The sequence below is a fragment of the Lissotriton vulgaris genome, chromosome 3_1 (assembly GCF_964263255.1).
Source record: "Lissotriton vulgaris chromosome 3_1, aLisVul1.2, whole genome shotgun sequence".
Classification (NCBI taxonomy): Eukaryota; Metazoa; Chordata; class Amphibia; order Caudata; family Salamandridae; genus Lissotriton; species Lissotriton vulgaris.
The window spans coordinates 1,543,748,711-1,543,773,670 of NC_141689.1; positions in this window are offsets into that span (position 1 = coordinate 1,543,748,711).

Genomic DNA, 24,960 nt, shown 5'->3' on the forward strand with positions numbered 1-24,960 from the left:
GAAATTATTGATCAGCTAAGATCTTATGAATAGATACTGCTACCAAGGGGGCGGTAGCAAGATGACCCAGGGAGCGCGCACGGATGCAATAAAATGGCATCTAGAAAGAAGAAAAACAAACTGAGGGGGGTGGAAGTGGGACACTGGGGGTGTCTGTTCCCTCTGAGGGGGGGTAGGGAGGGGGGTTGGTGGAGGGGGTGCTGCAGAGGGAAAAAAGAGAGTTCATATTAAAAATGTGCACAATACTTGTAGGGGAGAAGTTAATAGAGATCAGGTATATAGTTTGTACTCTAAGGTAATTTTTGCATTATATAACGAATGTTGGTTGGTTTAAATAAGGTAATATTTGGAATATTCTTGCACTTTACTGCAGTTTTGCACAACCATATGCCCGATGCCAATACTATTTGCACAGAAACACTGATTTTTTATACTTGTATGTTTTTTGTTAATGGAGGGCATCGTTTTTGAAACAATGTAGGGGCTTCTTGTTATTTTGCAGTCTAATACGGGTTTTATGTGCTCTGTCTTTTCATGTACTTGGTTTGCACATTTTGCACTTAGCAGGATGCTAATTCTTATGCTATACGCACTTTAAAGCTAATTTTGCACACCTTTTTGCTGCTTGGTCATAATGTTTGCGTACTTTACACACGGAGGATGCATATTTTGCACTTAGTAAGATGTCAAATCTTTATGCCGTATGCACTTTAAGGTTAACTTTGCACACTTCTTGCTGCTAGGATATATGGTTCGTGTATTTTGCACATGGAAGGATGTTTGAATTTAAAGCGATTTGCACCTTGAGATTCATTTGTATATATTTATTAATTAATGAGAAATAATTAGATTTTTTTGTCTCTCAATGCAAATGGGTTGAATAACGTTTGTAAAAAAAATGCTATAGAATGTTGGTTAAAGAATCTCTGCCCAGATGTGGCTTTTTAACAGAAAACTCATCATAGAACCTTAGCAGACTCTGATAAATTTTCTAAAGAGCTGGGCAGGCTTTGGTTTCTCGTCAGTATCTGGTCTGGCACAGAGGGGCGTTAGCATATATATAGGCAAACATGTGAGGTTTTTTATTGAAGGGTCACACTCAGATCAGAGCGGAAGATGGGCCTTTGTTTATGGGAAAATAAATCAGGTAAACATAATATTAACTACAATATACGCACCAGTTATCAATGACCCTCTCCCAATATTGCAGGTTAAGCAAGCACTGACGGGTATACCAGGACAAATAATATGGGGAGGCGATTTTAATTGTTTACAAAATCCCACAATTGACTCATCTAAAAAAGATCGGCCCCAAAATAAACCACAAGTAGCAATTGCGCTCCAAAGCTGTAAAACAGATTTGGATATTTTTGATTGTTGGCATTCCAAAAACCCATTTAAACATGAATACTCCTGCCATTCTGCAAAATACAATTCATCTTCCAGGCTGGATTTCTACCTAATATCGCATGGTCTTGAAATGGGTACCTATGAACATCTCCCAAACGCATTCTCAGACCATGCATTAAATTAAAATGGAAATAAATATAGGAATTCAGGAAAAAGAGGGACCTAGAAGATGGTATTTTAATAAATTGAACCTTGCAGAACCACAGTGGTGCACAGATATTGAGGAGGAGATTCAGGAATTTTTTAATCTGAATAGAGGTTCCGCCCCAGTTTATATAATATGGGATGCATTTAAGGCCACACTTAGAGTCATAATTACCTCCAAAGAAATCCCTAAACAAAGGGGCAAAAAGGAGGAGAAAACTACTATTCAGAAGAATCTTATACATGCAAACCAAGAGGATTATAGAATCAAATCTTTAGCCACTGGGCAAAAGGTATCAGAAGCGAAAAAAAATGAGGGAATTCTATTACGACTTAGGCGATGCGGCTAGCAGTCTATACACTCAGAAGCTTTATGAAAAAAGCGAATATACAGGGAGACTCCTAGCTTGGCAAGCCAAAGAAAATCAAGTACGTAATAGAATAGACCATCTCTATGACCCAGTTACTAAAACACATGCGAAAACTACTGCAGCTATAGGAGAGATGTTTTTAAAACACTATGCGGGAATCTATCAGACTTATGAACAAGCAGCAAGTGAAACAATTCGTGACTTTCTAGCTGAACTACGAATTCTAAAACTAGGAAATGAGTATAAAAACCTAAAAATAGAGGAGTTTACAAAGGTAGAATTGGATGAGGTAATAAGCACCCTCCCTAGCGGTAAAGCTACTGGGGAGGATGGCATCTCCGGGGAATTTTTTAAGATATTCTCAGGAACATTACGGAGTGAGTTCTTGATATTAGCTAACCACTTACTTCAAGGAGGGCTACCGCCAGAATCATTCCGTATGGCAGTGGTAGTTAGCATTTTGAAGAAAGGAAAAGATAAAGAAAATATGAATTCCTACAGGCCAATAAGCCTTTTAAATAAAGATGATACAATTTTTACCAAACTCCTGGCGAACCAACTCAATAAAATGATAGGACCACTTATTGAACCAGGTCAATGCGGTTGTATAGCAGGGAGACATCTGTATACTAACGCAAGATTCTTATTAGAGGCCCTGGATTTTTTTAATGTTAATAAAGTCAAAGCACCGATCTGGTTTTTAGATGCAGAAAAGGCTTTCGACCTTGTTTCATGGGACTGCCTATTTGCGATTTTGCACAGCTTTGATTTCCCGATTAAATTCGTATCCCTTTTGAAACAATTATATCAGCATTCTAAGGCACAGTTTATGATTAATAATGTAAATGTAGGGACATGCGATATAAATAGAGGCACTCATCAAGGGTGTCCTCTATCCCCAATTTTATTTGCCCTATTTATTGAGCTTCTAGCTATTGCAATTAGGGCGGAAATGGCCCATATGGCACCAATAACAGGAATGACGAATATAAAACTTTACGCCGACGAAATTATGCTTTTTTTAAATCCTGAGCCTTCGATTCAGTTGGAATTTTTTTTCTTCGGATTTTCAGAAATTGGGGGGCTATAAGATAAATACAATTAAAACGGAAATCATTTTATGTAATTGCACTCCAGACACTTTATTAGCAGAATTCAGGCAGACATACAATACGATCCCTAAGAGATATTTGGAAATTTATATAACAGAAAAGTTGGAAGATCTTTATGCCCTAAATTATATGCCATTATTAAAAAGGGTTAGTTCCCAACTAGCTCGCTGGAATCAACTCCCACCATCAATAATGGGCCGGGTAGCTTTTATTCGCATGTCTATTTTACCACTTTTTAATTTTCTCTTCAGTGCATTTTCATGTGCAATTCAGGCTTTTTTTTTTAAGGAAGTGGACGGTATGTTCTCTTCTTTTTTATGGGCAAATAAGACTCCAAGGTTGGCACTCAGCACTTTGAATTGTTCGATCACAGAGGGCGGTCTCTCACTTCCAAATATTAGAGACTACACAGCGTTAGGTTTTTCTTCCTAGACAGCTATGAGGCAGATACATTTTTTATGAGAAAGATCTTAATTGAACTTAAGGTTAATGACCCAGTAAGAGTGACCAAATACCCAAAGAAGGTTCGACATAAGTCTGTACAATGGGTATTCAAACAAAAAATCCAGCTCCTGAAATACTTTGATATTCCCAGAACGAATGGTTCAACTAGCTTAATGAATCTGAGTATAGTTGAGAAGGGTATTTCGGATAAAACATTTTGAGACTTTGGGGGGAAAATGGCTTTGTGAAGATTCAGGATTTTGTCCTAGGGAATAGTTGGAAATCCTGGGAAGAAGTAGAAAAAGAAATTCAGCATTCAAATACAATTTTAAAATGGTTGTTTATTAACTTACATGCCTTTTTGAGAGAATTAGACCAGGATAATCTATTCTATAAAACATATATCAGTGAAGCATTAAACAGCCGAACACAGAGGAAGATTAGCACTTGGATCAAAATTTTTAATGAAGATAGATCAGGTACGGCATATGATAATGCAAGAGACAGGTGGAGAAAGCGAGAAGATATGGAGATTAACAGATCCATTTGGGATAAAATTAATACATTTAATAGATCATTCTTCCGAGGTGCTAACTTCAAACGAATGCAATTCTTTTCTAAATGGCTAATCTATAGAACACCTTCGTTCCTTCACAAAGTATACCTCCAAGTAGAGGATAAGTGTTTTCGGTGCGAAGAAAAGGGTAATTGGAAACATATTATATGGGAATGTACCGAATTACAGAAATTCTGGAAAGATATCGAAAAATACCTTAGAAACACTATAGATACCCAAGTTTCTATTAACGAATCAATTGCGGTTATAGGTTGTTCACTCAACTCCACTCCCTATGATGAGTTACTATTTATGGTATTCCGGCAGCAAGATCACTTATTCTACAACTGTGGAAAACAGATAGAGTACCGACTTTTAATGCTTGGAAAGCTAAAATACTAAAAGTTCAGGGAAGGGAAAGAAAATATGCACTAAGGTCAGGGTCAATCAAAAAATATGATAAATTCTGGAGTGTTTTTTTAATGCTAACGGGTTTCTCTATTATATTATATTGTTCAATACACATTGCACCTTATAAGGATTATGCACTTCGCACTTTATAAGAAATATCTTCTCCCAGCATTAGTACTTATGTGCCACATTTTTACCTTGTTGTGTATGTATTTTATAGTTTCTCTTAAATTTTAAATGAAACTGATATGTTCCGTTTTTTATGCTTATATGAACTCTCAATAAAAAAAAAAGACAGATTAAATGAAGGTGGTGTGGAGTTTTACCACTGCATGTCCTATCTTTTTATGTGCTGAGTTTTCTGTATATTTATATGTGTGGAGACTTCGCAGCCGGGTAGGAGCTCTACACATACAAAAAGGATAGGACATACAGAGTTGTAAAACACCACGCATAGTTTCTGAAGTGTAAGTTTACCATTGTGAACGAGGACCTATATTTTGCTTTCAGTTTGATTTGATCTATGTAAAGATCTTTTATACCCAAAGCACAATAAATTAATAGAAAATAAAGGTACGTATTTGTTCCAAGGTAATGATGATATATTGTTGGGTAAAAGGCAAGCCTTTACTATGTGATTTCACCTCCTACAGTCTACCACGGCTAACACCTCAGGAACTTAAGGGAGTTGCTGATCACAATGGGCCTTAATCACAAAGGTAAACTTACACTTTTGGTCAAAGTTTACTATTTCTTTTGCTATTCATGAACTGAGAGTTTAGTTTTACATGTAGTATCTGTACGACTGCTGAGACTGCCCTATCTTTCTTGTGCTGTGTTCTACGTAGTCATAAAGATACTACATATAAAACTACACTCATAGTTTGTGAATATCAAGAAAATTGTAAACACACACCAAAAGGTTAAGTTTCCCTTTGTGAATAAGCCCCAATGTTTCTTGTATCTCTCTTAAGTTCATAATGTCATATTAAATAGGAATCCTTGCAGATAGGGAAGATGATATTTTAGTTGGTGAAGCAAAATAGACAACAGACTAAACCCACTCAACAGGGATTGTGTTGACTCTGCTACAGGTCACTATCCCCTGGTAATCATTCCTTGCCTTCCCTTCTGCTGATTCCCTTTCCCCCTGATCTGCTTCCAAGACAGTACCCTGCTCTTTAGGCATATCTGTCTTTGGCCTTTCTCAAACCTTCTAATGTTGACTCACTGCTGCAGGTATGGTTGCTTGGGAATGCTGGGATTGCTGGAGGCATGATGAGGCAGTGGGTCCTCTGACTAGGTTAATGTGCTCACTGATGAAGGTTAAAAAGAAATTATAGTTAGATGTTGAAATGAGACCAGAATTAATGTTAAACAACAAAAAACACTGAAACACCCAAGTTCGTTTAGTCAACAATCTAGAACTTGCTCTCCGATCAGGCACTGTTTATGACCTCAGCAGTGCTGGAGGCCTGGAGCAGATTGTGCCCTCCTCATGTGGGGAGCAACTACACTGATGAGACAACAGCTCATCTGGTGTCTTTTGTTAACTAAAACATCATGAATCGGGGCATCTTCTGGACGCTCATGCAACAACTTCGGATGCGTGAGCTGGCCAGTCGGAATCATCCCCTGATGGAAGGACCTAGTGTGAAGACTGGTCCTCTATTCTGCCTGGGGGTGGGTGAAGATTGCCCTGTGCCTGGTAGAGCATGTCATGGGAAAAGATAAACATCATTTGTCCGGCAAATAGGCCCCCTAGAAAAATTTGTGCACACCAGTACCTCAAACACAGCTGCGAATGGAGAAGGGGCCGTAAACTTCAGGATGCCTGTGAAAAGACTTGAAGTACGCAGATTGTAGAGATGAAGTAGGTTTAATGATATATTCAACCCCACAGGCACCAAGGACCAACTCCATCAGCAACCAAGTAACATCTGTCCTGCCACCTGGATTCCACATTCCAGAATCCAGTAAGCAAGGCATTGTAACATTAGCATATAAAGAAACATGCATCATTAATAAGATATAACATATCTCCCTTCCTAAATGACTAAAAACAAGTTATATTATCTCCCTTCCTAAATAACTAAAAACAAGTTATATTAAAACAAAAGTAAAAATAAGATGAAATTAATATGGAACACACATCCAATGAAATACATAACAAATCTCAAAGAGCTAAGTAACAAATCTCAAAGAGCTAAGTACACTTATAATCTTTCATCCATATGGGTTTAGATTTAGGACGAACACACCTCTCCTTTACACCTGAAACCAAATCCGAAGATTTTGCAGAATTAGAATCTAAATTGATACATCCTTGACTTGCAAGAAGTTTACACTCAAAATCATTGCATTTCGTTACACTCCTTATATTCCATTTCTTACCGTCATCTAGCTTGACTACATTACCAACAGTATAAACAATTTCTTTTGGTTTGGACCATTTGGAAGAACCAGGTTTCCTGTTCTCCATTCGTTGCGTACGTACCCAGTCACCACTCTTCAATGATTTCGAGGATGTCTTAACTCTGACATTATGGTCATGAATATACTTTTCCTGGTACTTTTGAATTTTATCCCTAATTTCCCTGCCGTCCCTGACTGTGACGACATCTTTCTTAGACATCCAAGTGGGTTTGACTTTGGAACCTGCCTCACGTTTTTTTAAAAGAAAGAAAGGAGACATCCCAGTAGCAGTGTGTGGAGTGTTCCTGTAAGACCATAACATGTTTCTGACAGCATCCTTGCAGTTGTCACCATTGTTGTTAGCTAGTTGAATACATTCCTTCAAAACTCGGTTAAATCTTTCTACCAAACCATTTTCTCTTGGATTATAGACTGAAGTAATGTTATGTTTAATACCAACCATTTTGAGATAACCAGCAAATTCACCTGCTACAAATTGCGGGCCATTATCTGAAAGAATTATACTAGGGTATACTTCTCTCCGAAAAATTTCCTCACAAAAATCAATAATGTTGTAAGCCTTAATGTCTTTCACAAAAGCAACTTCAGGCCACTTGGAAATCCATTAAAACTATGGCATATTTGTCTTCAATTCCCTTCACATGAAAAGGACCGCATATATTAATGGCAACCTTGTCCCATGGTTTGTCAGGAAAGGATGTTGCAAAAATAGTGGTTTCTTGTGATTTGTGAGATTTATCACTACACATACATGCTACACAATTTCGAACACATCTTTCTATATCCTTGTCCATGCCTATCCACCAAAAATCATTCCTAGCTCTCCTTTTCATGCTGGTCATGCCACTATGTCCTTCATGCAATCAATTTAACATCTTTTCCTTAAGAGAAGAAGGCACCACTAACCCCTGTCACCTCTCCTAAGAATACCATCAACAAATGATAGTTCTCCCCATACCATCTTATAATCTGCTAAGTCAGTCTTGTTCAAAGTGGATGGATCTACACCTTCATGCAACTTTTTGATCAGATGCTGCAAAACGTCATCTATAGCTACAGCTTCAATCCATTCCTGTTCTTTCAAAGCATTATTGCATGATTCCTCAATGCTGGCTATTAACCACTCGTCCTTGTCTTCATCTACACTAACTGCGTCATAGTTCAAAGGAAGACGCGATAGACAGTCAGCATTGATGTTCTTGTGACCCGGTACATACTTTATCTTGAAATTGTATTCTTGCAATCTGTAAGACCATTTTGCTATCCTAGGTGTGGCTTTTGAAGCACCTTTGGTAGTAAAAATATCAATTAGAGGTCTGTGATCAGTCCATAGCTCGAATGCCGTACCCCAAATAAATGTCTTAAAGTGAGCCACCCCCCACCAACATGCTAAGGCTTCTTTTTCAATCACCGAATAAGATGGTTCAGCTCCTTTAAGAGTGCGAGAAGCAAAGGCGATGATTCTCTCAGTACCTTCATCGTCCCTTTGCATAAGTACAGCACCTAAACCATAAGCACTCAAATCTACCACTATAATAGAGGTATGACTAGGATCATACGGCTTCAGAGCAACTGCTTTGGTAATGTCTCTTTTGATGTTATCGAAAGCTTGTTGACATAATGTAGACCAATTAAACGATACACCCTTCTTCATTAGCAATCTCAATTCATGCACTTTGTCAGCAAAATTAGGAACAAACTTGGAATAATATTCCGCAAGTCCCAAAAAAGACCGTAACTGATCTTTATTAACCGGATGTGGAGCTTTTTCTATAGCATCCAACAACTTCAATTTTGGCTTAACTCACTCATTAGAAATAGTGTGATTTGTTTTACCCCAAACTTACATTTCTCACCACACACAGTTAACCCAGCATCCTGAAGTTTACCAAGAACATTATGCACATTTTTATCATGAGAAAATGAATCTTCACCCCAAATCAAAGCGTCATCTTGAAAAATTCTTACATGTTTTTCATCTTTCAAGATATTGCACATAACCCTTTGAAAAACTGAAGATGCAGATGCTAAACCAAACGGCATCCTCAGATACTGGAAAGCACCTTCGGGAGTAATGAAAGATGTTAAATGTTTGGATTCATCATGCAATTTGATCTGATGATATGCATTAGACAAATCAATAGAGGAAAAATACATAGCATCCTTAATACTAGATATCATTTCATTAATGTGTGGAAGAGAATAACGGTCAACCCAAATATTGCTGTTCAAATCTCTCAGGTCTACACACATCCTAATTTTTCCATTGGGTTTTCAAGCCAAAACAATAGGACTAAGCCAATCAGAGGCTTCGATAGGCTCAATTACCTTAGCTTCACACAATCTATTTAATTCTTCCTTTAATGGGCCTCGTAAAGCAAATGGCACATTCCTTACTTTATGAACAACGGGATTGTTGTCTGACTTAAGAATGATTTTGTGTTCAAATTTAACTAAACATCCAAGGTCTTTGCTGAACAATTTGGGAAATACAGATTCCCATTTGGAGGAATGATTGTCTTCAGTTAGCAAAACTTGATCAACATAATTTTGGGATAATAGTATTTGATCAGGATGGTTGGGGTCCAATGTCAAACCCATTTTCTTTACATCCTTCCACCCCAATAAAGCACGTCCTTGCTCAACTACATAAACTGGACTTAAACAAGATCTTCCCTTGAATGTTAACCGAGCATCATAATACCCCAACATAGGTAGTTTAACTTTCTAGAAGGTAAAAATACATCTCCTCCAATAGCCTCTAAGTAGGTTTCAAACGATTCGGACCAATCCTCCCAATTCATGGAAGGAGAACCAGGATTTTGAAGGAATTTGGGAGGAGCTGTAACAGAAGAGTTAACATCCATTATAACTAAATTCACTTAATTTCTATACAATCAAAGAGAAAATAATAAATGTATCCAGAAATGTGTATATGAAAAAGAAAAAAACCTAAAATAAACAAAGTAGTCACCGATGTCAGCTTGCTGAAAAAGATGGAATAGTTCAAATCAACTCCAATGTGTTTAATACACACTCAATGCTTCAATGTTTCATACGATTCTCTTTCCAATAAATAAGTTCACTTGCTGTAAAGATAAATGGTATAATATTTGTTGACTAGGTTCCGCTTTTGTGCTCCAAAAAAATAGTTGAATGCCAAGGTACAACGTCCTGTTAAAATATGAACAAAACGATGTTTCCGTAGTGTAATTTGCCGACATACACTATCTGTGTATGGTTGTCATGGCAATTGAAGATGGCCGTTGTGCGTCGAGGACGTAATGTCGTAAGGATGCGCTGCTGCGTGTGCTGCGTGATTCAGTTTTGAGGCGCGATGATGCGCATAGAAATGACGGCAAACGGAATGCCGAGGTACGCGTGCAGCGCACTTGAAAGACAACACGGCACGCGAGTGAAACTTGTAAGTAAACACAAGCACTAACGATCTCCAGAATGTCAATTTCTTTTGTGAAATAGAGGGAAATCCAAATTCATTTACGAGCAATAAAGCAGAGCGAGAAAAAAAAACGTTTCAAGTTCAAGGTGTAATGCTCATTCAGGCGGTTGCAGACGATATCAAAGTTGAAGATAGTTAGATAGTTGTTTAAATAAGAGAGCAGGTTAAATAAAAAAAAAATTAAGCAGGAAAGATTTTGAGATGGCCAAATTCAAAGGTACCTTGTAGTTGTAGATGTCAGCCTGGGGGTTGAAACAATGTCAGTACGTTGAAGAGGTTGAAGAACCTTTTTCATCAATGATTCTTCACAGATTCATTCATCTTTTCATAAGTTCAGTGTAGAATCTTCAACACCATCCCATCCTCGTGGCCACTGAAAAGACTTGAAGTACGCAGATTGTAGAGATGAAGTAGGTTTAATGATATATTCAACTTCACAGGCACCAAGGACCAACTCCATCAGCAACCAAGTAACATCTGTCCTGCCACCTGGATTCCACATTCCAGAATCCAGTAAGCAAGGCATTGTAACATTAGCATATAAAGAAACATGCATCATTAATAAGATATAACAGCCTGATCATTCAGGCCATTAAGATGTCTGGAGAGATGCTAGAAGCCAAATTTAGATTTGTGCAATCGGAGGTTATGCTGTTGAGGCAGACCTACGACAACATGAAGATAAGATTGGGTCTGGGCGTAAAACTACAAGTGGTGTTGGTGAAGGAGTGAAAGGCTAATCAGGCAATCCGAGCCGATCACGATGAAAGGTGAAGAAGAGAAAAGCAGACCTCTCTCCAGCAGTGCAGTAGTCAACAACATCAGCAACATCACAATGGCACAAAACTCAGGTCGAGACACCATGCAAGAGAGGACAGTGACTGCCAGCTGAAATGCACATTGAGCCTACCAGTGTCTGCTCTCAAGAAGTCACCTGCATCAGTGGCACCAGAAAAGAAATACATCCAGGGTACTTTTCCTGGCATGTTTAGGCCAGCAGGGCAGTATGAACGCAACTACCCAACGGTGTGTTTCTGCAACGCAAAGCTTGCTAAAATGTTGGCACTGGACCTCCTCCCTTTTTCTTTTGTGGAAGGGTGGATTTTCTTGAATTTGTGTCAGCCATCTGCCGGAAATGGAAGGTTCTCAGCTGGTCCTATTTCACCAGTGTTCCTGTTCTAACGCTACATAACAATGTGCTTGAATTGATTGTACAAGCTTTGCAGCAGAGTGCTGTTCACACTATCCACCTGATAACAGACATGTGGACAATTTGCCAAGCCACTGATTAAATATGCATCACTGCACACTTAATCTCTTTTGTGGGGGCTAGAGAAAATATTTCTGCAGGTGTTGACACTGCTCACTGACCTGCTTTGTGTCCAACTGAGGAACTGCTCTTTTACCCTCCTTTGAATCCGCATTCCCTGAGGCGGTGGTCGGCTGGTGGGAGCGTGACTGCAATCGGCAGTCTGTCATCTCGCTCTCAGCGCGACCCGCCCAGGTCGTAGTGCGTTGCTTGTGCCCAGGAAAAGCCTACCGGGGGACTGCGAGGCCCAGAAACCACCGCTCCTTGCAGCCGGCGCCTCTTCCCCCGGCGGCCACGCCCACTGATTCGAACGCTCTTTAAAAACCTTTCGCGCCACCCGCTGCGCGGGTGCCGCTCACTGACCTGCTTTGTGTCCAACTGAGGAACTGCTCTTTTACCCTCCTTTGAATCCGCATTCCCTGAGGCGGTGGTCGGCTGGTGGGAGCGTGACTGCAATCGGCAGTCTGTCATCTCGCTCTCAGCGCGACCCGCCCAGGTCGTAGTGCGTTGCTTGTGCCCAGGAAAAGCCTACCGGGGGACTGCGAGGCCCAGAAACCACCACTCCTTGCAGCCGGCGCCTCTTCCCCCGGCGGCCACGCCCACTGATTCGAACGCTCTTTAAAAACCTTTCGCGCCACCCGCTGCGCGGGTGCCGCTCACTGACCTGCTTTGTGTCCAACTGAGGAACTGCTCTTTTACCCTCCTTTGAATCCGCATTCCCTGAGGCGGTGGTCGGCTGGTAGGAGCGTGACTGCAATCGGCAGTCTGTCATCTCGCTCTCAGCGCGACCCGCCCAGGTCGTAGTGCGTTGCTTGTGCCCAGGAAAAGCCTACCGGGGGACTGCGAGGCCCAGAAACCACCGCTCCTTGCAGCCGGCGCCTCTTCCCCCGGCGGCCACGCCCACTGATTCGAACGCTCTTTAAAAACCTTTCGCGCCACCCGCTGCGCGGGTGCCGCTCACTGACCTGCTTTGTGTCCAACTGAGGAACTGCTCTTTTACCCTCCTTTGAATCCGCATTCCCTGAGGCGGTGGTCGGCTGGTGGGAGCGTGACTGCAATCGGCAGTCTGTCATCTCGCTCTCAGCGCGACCCGCCCAGGTCGTAGTGCGTTGCTTGTGCCCAGGAAAAGCCTACCGGGGGACTGCGAGGCCCAGAAACCACCGCTCCTTGCAGCCGGCGCCTCTTCCCCCGGCGGCCACGCCCACTGATTCGAACGCTCTTTAAAAACCTTTCGCGCCACCCGCTGCGCGGGTGCAGCTCACTGACCTGCTTTGTGTCCAACTGAGGAACTGCTCTTTTACCCTCCTTTGAATCCGCATTCCCTGAGGCGGTGGTCGGCTGGTGGGAGCGTGACTGCAATCGGCAGTCTGTCATCTCGCTCTCAGCGCGACCCGCCCAGGTCGTAGTGCGTTGCTTGTGCCCAGGAAAAGCCTACCGGGGGACTGCGAGGCCCAGAAACCACCGCTCCTTGCAGCCGGCGCCTCTTCCCCCGGCGGCCACGCCCACTGATTCGAACGCTCTTTAAAAACCTTTCGCGCCACCCGCTGCGCGGGTGCCGCTCACTGACCTGCTTTGTGTCCAACTGAGGAACTGCTCTTTTACCCTCCTTTGAATCCGCATTCCCTGAGGCGGTGGTCGGCTGGTGGGAGCGTGACTGCAATCGGCAGTCTGTCATCTCGCTCTCAGCGCGACCCGCCCAGGTCGTAGTGCGTTGCTTGTGCCCAGGAAAAGCCTACCGGGGGACTGCGAGGCCCAGAAACCACCGCTCCTTGCAGCCGGCGCCTCTTCCCCCGGCGGCCACGCCCACTGATTCGAACGCTCTTTAAAAACCTTTCGCGCCACCCGCTGCGTGGGTGCCGCTCACTGACCTGCTTTGTGTCCAACTGAGGAACTGCTCTTTTACCCTCCTTTGAATCCGCATTCCCTGAGGCGGTGGTCGGCTGGTGGGAGCGTGACTGCAATCGGCAGTCTGTCATCTCGCTCTCAGCGCGACCCGCCCAGGTCGTAGTGCGTTGCTTGTGCCCAGGAAAAGCCTACCGGGGGACTGCGAGGCCCAGAAACCACCGCTCCTTGCAGCCGGCGCCTCTTCCCCCGGCGGCCACGCCCACTGATTCGAACGCTCTTTAAAAACCTTTCGCGCCACCCGCTGCGCGGGTGCCGCTCACTGACCTGCTTTGTGTCCAACTGAGGAACTGCTCTTTTACCCTCCTTTGAATCCGCATTCCCTGAGGCGGTGGTCGGCTGGTGGGAGCGTGACTGCAATCGGCAGTCTGTCATCTCGCTCTCAGCGCGACCCGCCCAGGTCGTAGTGCGTTGCTTGTGCCCAGGAAAAGCCTACCGGGGGACTGCGAGGCCCAGAAACCACCGCTCCTTGCAGCCGGCGCCTCTTCCCCCGGCGGCCACGCCCACTGATTCGAACGCTCTTTAAAAACCTTTCGCGCCACCCGCTGCGCGGGTGCCGCTCACTGACCTGCTTTGTGTCCAACTGAGGAACTGCTCTTTTACCCTCCTTTGAATCCGCATTCCCTGAGGCGGTGGTCGGCTGGTGGGAGCGTGACTGCAATCGGCAGTCTGTCATCTCGCTCTCAGCGCGACCCGCCCAGGTCGTAGTGCGTTGCTTGTGCCCAGGAAAAGCCTACCGGGGGACTGCGAGGCCCAGAAACCAACGCTCCTTGCAGCCGGCGCCTCTTCCCCCGGCGGCCACGCCCACTGATTCGAACGCTCTTTAAAAACCTTTCGCGCCACCCGCTGCGCGGGTGCCGCTCACTGACCTGCTTTGTGTCCAACTGAGGAACTGCTCTTTTACCCTCCTTTGAATCCGCATTCCCTGAGGCGGTGGTCGGCTGGTGGGAGCGTGACTGCAATCGGCAGTCTGTCATCTCGCTCTCAGCGCGACCCGCCCAGGTCGTAGTGCGTTGCTTGTGCCCAGGAAAAGCCTACCGGGGGACTGCGAGGCCCAGAAACCACCGCTCCTTGCAGCCGGCGCCTCTTCCCCCGGCGGCCACGCCCCTCCTCCTTCCACTACTTCTACATAGCCTCTGACGCGCCGCGGGTCGCGCCGCGGGTCGCTGCCCGGGGCGAAGACCCGGGCAAAGACCGGGCCGTTTTAGGCCGTTAGAGGCCGGTAGAGACTGGACTGGGCAACCCCCCTAACATCTATATTTTAATCTGACTCTTCTCCATTGTATTATTCTACGCATCCTCTGTGTTTCCTAATTTAACAGTAATAGAAATGGTTTTAACGAGAGGGAACAAAACCAAAGTCCCCATAGCAGCGGGTAAACTGCTCGGCCCCATGGACGACTTTCTAGCGAAGGCCAACACACTCATAGATGAAAGTATATCTATAATTGAAGAGAGGGTCTCCCTAGATCTGGCATTCGCAAAAAGATCCTCATTAGGTACCCTAGCGGAAGCTAGATCTCCAATACTAGTAGCCTCAAACGCTGAGTTGGTGCCGACTAGGGAGAGACGTAGCCTACCAAATACAGTGGATCTATCAGTCTCACAACTAGCGGATTCCCAACTCAGCTATGACCTAGAGAAAACCCCAGAACTGCTCCCAACAACACCGGCGCAAATCTCCTCACTAGAAAAAAGAATAGAAAGGGGAAGGAGGGAGGGAGCAATTAGCAAAAACAGGGCTTCCGGAAATTTAAATACACCCGTAAACCGGAGAACACCACCAAACATTCCATTAATTCAAAATGATAGGGGGTCACATATTGAGACTCTAGCATCATTCCACCAGATAGAGAAGGAACCACCTTGCCCGACAGTCCCGGACCTTCAACCCAGTAAACAAACCGTAGTCGATTTGAACTTGGTGGAGACCCAGGAATTAACTCTTCCTAGCATAGCTAATGTAGTTAAACATGCTTTACTACCCTTAGAACACCGGTTAGCAGTCATAGAATCACAAATCTCCAAGCTACTAAAAAACCAACAGCCATCTCTTCCGCCATGTCCTCAAAAACTGCCTGGAAATAATAACAAAAAATTAACCAATACTAACGTAACAAACGCCAATCAATCTATTCCCAATCCACAACAAAAGACCCTTCGAATAATAACTCCAAATCCCCCCCAAATAAAAATACCACTAATCCGACTAAAACAACAAAAACAGCGTCAGCCCAAAGTTCTGTTAGTAACTTACAACAGACAAACACCGCGACCGCCCCAGTTGCGGCCGTGAATACCGATAGGACTCAGAAGCCCACTACCAGCACAGCCAATAAAACCCCAGCGAAAAACCCGAATAAAACAGCAACGAAAACCCTACTCCCTCCACCCGTACCGCCAAAAACACCTGTAGACAGGTCCAAGAGGAATACTGCAAGGAATCCTGGTCCTCCAAGACTCCCGGCAGAGTTTCCCCCTGAGGCCTCACCCTACGTGGTGGTTATGGCTGGAGTTCCAGAATTAACAGATCTCACCCCAGAACCGGTCTGGTCCCTAAAAAACAAGGCCCAGCATTGGCTCCAGACCAACCGCCCAATTCCATCCTCCTGGCGTGGTAGAATTAGATCTGTAGCTAGGGTCCCGTGGGTGGGCAATACCAGAAAAACTATTCCTGGGGATTGCATAACAATCACCTTCGAGGATCCTCGAATAGCGGATTATGTATGTGCCTGGGAAGACATTACCCCAAACGGAGGAATTAAGATCAAGTCACTCTCCTTCTTTTATCCCTTTAGGCAAGTGGACGGATACATACAGGAGCAGGAACCTCCCTGGTCCGTCCCCTTCCCTAGGCAGGATGACCAATTAAACATCCGATACCACGGTCCCCCCAATCTGTATGAGCCAGACTACTCATGGCATACAGTGAGACACCGTTATCAGGGAGGAAGGTGGGATGATAGAAAACCTTATACGCAATGGCCCCCACACAGAGAACAACCACGATGGGATCCATGGCATAACATCCCGCTAAACAATAGGTATAGCGGTCTAGAACTGGTTGATTGACCACTAGCAGAAATTTCCCCTATTAACACCCAAGTATCTTCCTCGCCACAACCTGCCATCACTGTCCAAACTATAGGTAATGAAGATCCTATAACCCTAGAAGCTGATTCTGGAAATGATTCCTTACAAATCATAGTAACCTACTGGAACACTGCGGGCCTACGCAATAAAATCAACGATGGCTCCGCACAGGAATTCTTAAACCCAAATCAAATAATCTGTCTCCAGGAGACATGGTCTGTAGAAGAATTGCATATTCAAGGCTATAAAACCTACAACGTCCCAGCAATAACCAGTACTATGGGTAGACCAAAAGGCGGTCTCACCACCTATATTTCAAACTCTCTACTTCTTAGTAAGGTGGATACACTCTCCCAGGACTCCAACCATCAAATCTTAGCACTAACCCTTCCCAATAAGGACATAATTATCCTGGTTAACATATATAATAACTTACTTGATGAAAAGTTTATAACTCTCCTTACCAATTTAACTGATAAACTGAAACAAATCCAACACCGGTCCCCTGCAAATAAGGCAACCAATATAATTTGGGGAGGTGATTTCAATCTCCACCCCTGTACAGCTCCTGATCTGGTGTGCTGTGGGATAGTTGACGAATTTAATGCTCCACTATCTCACTTCGTCCACACTAAACTAGGAAATATAATTAATATCGCTTTATCTGATTTGGATCTCCAGATTGTTAATCATCCAAAAGCAGATCCGAACGAATTTATCCCGACCTATGTGGGCAGAGGACACAAGACCACAGTAGATTTTATATTCCTTTCTCAAAATATAATGACCAAACTGAAGGAATTCGAGGTCACAGTCACCCCCCTCAGCGACCATGCGGCCTTAAAAATAACATTATTCGTCCCAGCTAATGCCTCCCACAAACTGGAGATGGCGATCACCCTCAAGCAGAATAGGATCCAGGTTGGTAAACACAATGGACTGACTATTAAATGGGCCAAAATCAACCCAGCACATATAATGAAAAAACTAATAACTCGGTCCTATCCCAATATAGTGAAATGCCTGGATCTCACAACTAGCCATAAGGAAGTCCTTAGAAATTTTAACCTAATATTAGATGTTATAAAGGACCTACTTACTTCCAAACCTAAGGTAAACTGCGACAATAAACCAAAGTGGTTTAATAGTAACTGCACAGCGGCCCTATCAAAGCTAAAATCTGCACTTAAAAATAACCCACGTGATCTGGTTCAGATCCAGCTTCTGAGGCGCCAATACATAGGGGAAAGAAAGCTGAGAACGGCCCAACTCAAACAAAAACTATGGGACGATCTCCATCAAGGCGCAGTTTCAAAAAACAGTGACCTGTTCTGGCGTACAGTCAGATCCCCGTTCCTCACAGAAAAGGACACCCCTAAAATCGAGGTCGCCATCGATGAAAATACATGGGTCTCTCACTTTGGGGAAATTTTCAAAAACACCCTACCAACAGAATCCTTACCCCCCAATGTGAACTATCCCATTTTGGTGCCCTTCGATATCCCAGACCTCATAGATGCCTTGCAGAGCAGCAAATTAGGTAAGGCACCAGGACCCGATGGGGTTCCGGTGGACCTTTTTAAAAGCAATCAAGATTTATGGGCCCCAATTTTAACTAGAGTATGTATTGCAGCAGCGAGCGAGGGAATCCTCACCTCTTGGACAAAGTCAATAATGGTCCCCATCTTTAAAAAGGGGGACCGGCAAGACGTAAAATGCTACCGGCCCATTTCGCTGCTGGACTCGCTCGGAAAGGTAGTGGGAAGAGTGATACTCGAGCGTCTCCAGCAGTGGACTGAGGAAAGGGGCATAATTTCGGATATACAATTCGGTTTCCGAGAAGGTTTTGGTACTCTGGAGCAGGTCCTCAATCTCACCCTAATAATGGGGAAATACACACAGGCCACCCCCACGAAAATATATATGGTCTTTGTAGACCTCTCCGCAGCTTTTGATTGTGTTTCTCACACAAAGCTGTGGAGGGTCTTAGCCCAACTAGGAGTAGATCCACCTCTGTTAGATTTCCTCAGAGAGCTCTACACTGGGGCCACAGCGAGAGTACGTTTTGGCATCAATGGAGAGCTGACGTCCGCATTTAGTGTAGAGCGCGGGGTGAGGCAGGGATGTGTCCTGGCCCCCTTCCTCTTCTCTCTCTACACTAATGGTTTGGAGGAGGAGATGTTGAGGGGGGCCCAGGACCTCCCACGCATAAACCGCCGCTTGATCCCCGCCCTGCTCTACGCGGACGACGCGGTTATTTTAGCCCGAACCCCCAGAGAACTCCAGAAAGCAGTGAGCAGATACACGTCCTTTATGGGCAACCTAGATTTAAAGGTGAACGTGAAAAAAACGTTCGTCATGACAGCTGGCAGAGGACAAAAACGAACACACCCTACCTTCCTGAATAACCAAAAGTTAGAGCGTACCCCCCATTATCCATACTTGGGGGTTATGATAGATGATCAACTTAGCTGGAAGCAAGCAATTAATACTAGGGCACTTTCATTTAGGAGATCTATAGCCGCATTAATATCTTTCTCTCAGAGATTAGGCAAAAGACCTATAGTAGAGCTCCTCAAGATATACAAAGCCAAATGCCAGGCTATTGCAACATATGGTGCAGGAGTCTGGGGGTATTCAGACATCAGTTCCATCCAGAAGGTGGAAAACACTTTCTTAAGATTTCTGTTAGCCACCCCCAAAGGCACCTCAATTTACGCAATGCACCTAGAATTAGCCATTCCCTACCTGGAGGATCTAATTAAAATAGAACCCCTGATGCTGTGGCGTCGCATTTGGCTGTCAAAGAAAAATGCCTTGTCACAAGCTATCATTGCAGACTCAATGAGCCTGGATAATTCTCTGAAAATAAAGTGGCTCTTATATGTCAGGAACTTTTTCAATGATTTAGGCCTTGAGAACTATTATCTTGACCCGGCTTCTATCATTGACATCTCCAAAAAAGATTTGAAACAGAAAGCACTAAGTCACCTCGAACTGTTAAGACTTGCATCCAATTCCATGAAAATGGCAGTGATCCACGCAAATATGATCCAAGTAGCCTTTGACATTCACCCGTATCTTGAACTACAGCTAACAACTTACGAAAGAATGTTAATTACGAGATTTAGGCTAAACATCTTTTTTAGGATGGTCACCTTCCCATTACAAAATTGCTGGGACCCCATATTGCCTCCCTGTCCCTGTGACGGATTATCAGCGCAGTCAAATCTGCATGTGATCCTGCTTTGCAAATACCATCAAGCCCATAGAAAGATCTGGCTCTTACCGATACTCAAATCATGGGGATTGAGACAGTGTCGACCTGCTCTTCTAAGATTGCAAATGTTAGAAACAGTGAATGTCTGTTACTTTGTCAGCAGTTTCCTAAAGTGTATCGTAAAACATAGAAAAAATCTTTAAAAAACTAGGTCTTATCTATCACAACCGGCACCCTGCACACTCAGAATAATTCTCTTTTGTCTTAATTATGAAATGAATTTTATCTGAATTGTTTTTAACTTGTGTATTTTTACAATGTATGTTATACTGTGCTCTTTTATGGTTTTTTTTCCACTGTGAATAAACCGAATAAAGATTTATATATATATAACAGACATGTGGACAATTTGCCAAGCCACTGATTAAATATGCATCACTGCACACTAAATCTCTTTTGTGGGGGCTAGAGAAAATATTTCTGCAGGTGTTGACACTGCTGATATTTTTAATGGTGCTTGGAAGCATGCAACAGTAGCCATGTTCACCATGGAGAAATCCCATATTGCTGCAAACATTTTGGAAGACTTTAAGAACAAGGTGTTGTGTAGTTCCTATAAAAATGTATACAGGATCTGCGTGTTCGGACAACATACACTGTAGGACTGGTGTTAGACTGATTCTAAACACCCCCACCGGGTATGTTGGCCTTCTGTATCAGCTAGCTCACAGTGCCACTAGAATCTCCTATTACCAAGGAGAGAATAGTTCTTGGCAACCATTGAACATGACAACCCTGATCCCTCAGGACTGTGGAAACAGTGTACTACTTTTCGCTCAGTCACTCGTGCTCACTTAGTCTCAGAGAGATACACAGAATAAACAGTCTGGACGTTTTTCAATAAGCATTTATTGAACAGGCGTTATTCTATAGTTAAAAAGATGAGCTGCAACAACTACTAGACAGTAACAGATATAAATGATTGAAAGCACTATGAAAGTGAATGGATGATAGAGTTCTACTATCTCGCAAGAATTATGAATACATACGAGTATATAAAATATATGACAATAAGATTGTGTACTCCTAAGAGGCCTCCCTAACTAGATTTACCTAAGTGTACCTAGCATGTGTGTAGGTGACAAGCCAAGACTCCCTCTAGGATAAAGTCAAACCCATTCACTGGATTGATAGACTGTGGGACCCCATCCTGGTTTCAGGTTGGACACCCCGCAAGGGATGTTAGACCACTGTGAGCTGGAGTATCTGCATGCAGGAACCTCAGCGTCTCTGGTCAGTGTGTCGGCCAGTAAGTCCTAGTCTCCTCTGCCTGTCTTAGCAAGATGTGATGGATATATACCCATAGGTCTCCCCTGGGGGTTCTACATTGCTGTATTACTTTGTCGGACTTAGGATGACGTCGGGAATTAATTTTGTACATAGATATTATACAGGAGATGGTAGTCCTGCTGTGCTTCCAAGAATCCTCATGCATAATGTATGAGGCTTTTACCAGGGAAAATCCAGCGTTCTGTGTGCAGTGTCGTATCTAGGTAAAAGGTCAGTCCCTAAGAACCATTATGTATGTAATGTAGGGGAGAATATAGGTGAAGGGTTATGATGTTACCTGAGCCTATATTAGGGTACCTATATGGAATATAGCACCCATTCCTCTTCCGACTGGATGACATAATTCAAATCCTAAACGTACTACTAAGCTGACTTGGCACTGGTATGCAAATAACTATAGTAAAACAAATAGTCATACTAATAAAATGTTTTAAAAATTCTACAAAATCTTCAAAAAATGGAAAACGGAAATTGCCACTCAAGCTATAGCTCTAATATAGCTCTAATATGTCAGTATGGATAGTTCAAGTGTCTGAAAGCCATGCATATTCATGAAAAGTGTCAATTTGTTTTTGAGTTTTTTTTTTAATTTAGTTTGTTTAAAAAAGGCCGAATTTCTTCCAGCACACAATGAGCCAATTGTTTATGTGTTCTGGCTGGTAGACGCAACATTACTGTTGGCTGCCTTCACAGATGAAGATCCCTGTAACACGACGCAGATTACGTAAATTAAGCACAGATGATCTTCCGTACTGCCTACAGCCAATGCTGGTGCAGCCTGTGCACCGTCCAAGGCCTGGGTGTCAGTGGAGGAGCCGGTATCCATTCCGACAGGAGCTGTGACTACCTGTGGAGGCTCTAGGAATGCCGCCATCAACATTGGAATATGCTGGTGACACTGCAGAACATGGTCCGTTATTGGGTCCAGTAAAGCTGCAACGTCCGATTGTGCACATGATGGGAGTGTCAGAGATCCAACACACATTCTTCTCCGCAAAACAGGCATCGGAGAACAGGTGAGATGCAGTCCTTCCAGACTGGTCTAAATGACAAGCACAAAGATGCACTTCGTTTTCTCAGGTGGGGTGTGCCCAGATGTTGTACCATGCGATGACGGTATTTACACTCCTAGAGTGCTTTTTCCATCTCCTTGGTAACTGGGACATCCATTGCGTATCAGAAAAATGACAATATACCTGCTATTAGAAACAGGATTAGCGAAAGTCCTCCAAAAAGGCTTCCGAATACGGAGTATATAAAGTGCAAATATGGAAGTGGCAGTTCGTACGTATGAGTGCCTGTATCTTGGTTGAAGACCTTGCCATCGGGAGTTCAAAAGTCTCTCGAGCGGAGGTTAAGGGCACGGTCTTCTGTAGAAGTATGGCTTTCATTCTGCTCAAAGATTCAAACCGTATTAAAGAAACATTTAGTGAAGGCCATAACGGTGCCTCCCTGACTGTATGTGTTGGTGGAAACAAAACTTGCATACATCAAGTAACCTTGGAGCTCATGGTTACCAGATATGCGATGCCTGGAAGCAATGAAGCATCCAACAACAACCTTGACCGTTCAGCATCAAGTAACTCCCATTCGAAAGTAGCCTGAACACTGAAGTAATCACGGCTGCCGGGCACCCCTCAATTGACAAGATAAGTTTGCTACTGAACCATTACAGACCTCGTGCAGCATTAAATCCTCAAATATGAGAGATCCACTCAAAGGGTTCTCACAGTTTATACCACTTAGAAACACTTCTAGATCCCCACTCCTGCATCAAATCTGTACGGTAATTCCCAAGATTCCTTGATGAATTCCTCACCCATTTCTTCATATCTGCCTGCCTTCTGTTGTTCTAGGAAATACTGAAATTGGAAAGTTTGTGACCGGTAGATTGATATGGCCATGCATTAACTATTCTGTGGACAGTAATTCTTCCACTAAAAGATCTATCCTGGTTCTCAATATGCAACATTTTATATTTTGCTCCCCTTTGTGCCATTTTAGTCTGTTTTTCTGTCAGGTTTTATGCAGAAAACAGAGACGTATTGTTGATAAAAGACCAGGCCACATAGCTTGAGTGCAAAGATTGCAGCGTCCAGCTGAATAACATAATAGAAAGCAGTTGTGATTGCCTGTGCTGTAGTATGGACATCTCTTGTTCTAGTACATCAAGAGCAGAAGATACAATGTTACCCAGTGAATATATACCATTGTCAACTATGGCTAAGGCTTTCTTTAAGTTAATCCTATCTATTTCTTGTATACCTCTCGGCAGCTTCTTGTTGGGAGATTTTCCAGATTTCATTATAGACAGCATAAAAGAAACATTTTTGACCTGCCTTTCTTGGACCCAATAAAAAATCCCGTAGGTCCACATCCTCTGTAAGTAAGGAGTAAGTGTTGTTTCACCTGTGTGAGTGTTGAGGTTTTTAGCCACTCGAGGCCTAATTTACCAAAACTGTATGATATCACTACCCCTGGATGTTCTCTTTGTACATAGCGTGGATCTGGCCTGTGAATGCTAAACCCTCTGGTTGACCCGTGGATCTTTCCTGACATCTATTAGTATCTGTGGACCAAACCAACCATCCCTTCCAATTAGGGTCTGATCTATTGTATTGCATGATGTCATCTAGTGTAATCCCTTTTAGTGATGTAAGGTTATCCTCAATATGTGATGGAGTTGGAATCCGAGGTGCGGTCTAATCTTTATTCTTGGCTATTCCAAGACAGGTAGTTTTTTGCAAAGTATCATTCAAAAACATAATCTGCAGAGGAATGAGACATGCTCTAAATTGCCCTTCTGTTCCCTGTACTTGTCAGTCTCTAGAACTCCAGACTGATTTTGTGTCTATTCTGTCTTTCCATAAGTCAATACCTTGTACAGACAACTGGGTAATAAAGGAAGCAGAGTAAATCTGTTTGGTGTTTGGCAACATATTTTTCTGTGCGGATGTCTGTGTAACCTTTTAATAGTATGAGGCTGTGCCAGACATGCTAAACCCTGAACAATTACGGGAATTTCTGTGCAATTTTTTTTTTAACTGCTTTTCCGCAGTGTTGGGCAATGTTCCCATTCGTGGTATGTGAAAACATTTCTGGGATTAGCAGATTGGTGCAAAAAATATGACCATAATGCTGATAGCACTACATTGATGCCAAAATCTAATGTGTCTTCCAACATTTCATTATTAGAAAAGGCAGCAGAGTGTTCTAAATCAGACAACATATTATTCACAGTTTCATAATCCCAATCATCAGAAAATGTACTGGAGGTAATGATATCATTTAAGGATATTTTAAATAAATGTGGTATCTTTAAAAGTTTGGGCGGACCAAATATATCATAATCATCCTTCCCCCACACTATACCATCAGGTATAGGAACTGCTGTAATGTTCACTGATATCAAGTCTCTTTGTTCACGATGTGATGGAAGGTGAGGTCTCAGAATCAGATTCACTCTCGATGCTGCAGAGCTCTGTCTAAGTTAAATTCCATTGATAACCATGCTAAAAACAGTTACTAAGCCTATCCAGAAATGAAAGAAATATATCCCAGTGATTACCCAAAGTTCTATCTAAGGTGATCCAAGGTGATACCAGGTGTGTTTGTTTAAGAAAGATTAAAAAGTCTTTGATTCTCTGGTGACAAGTTTTTGGGCTGGCATTGTTTCAGGTTCACTTGGATCAAATGAAAAGGTATCGAAGTCAATGAAATAGTCAGATGTAGTTCGATCTAT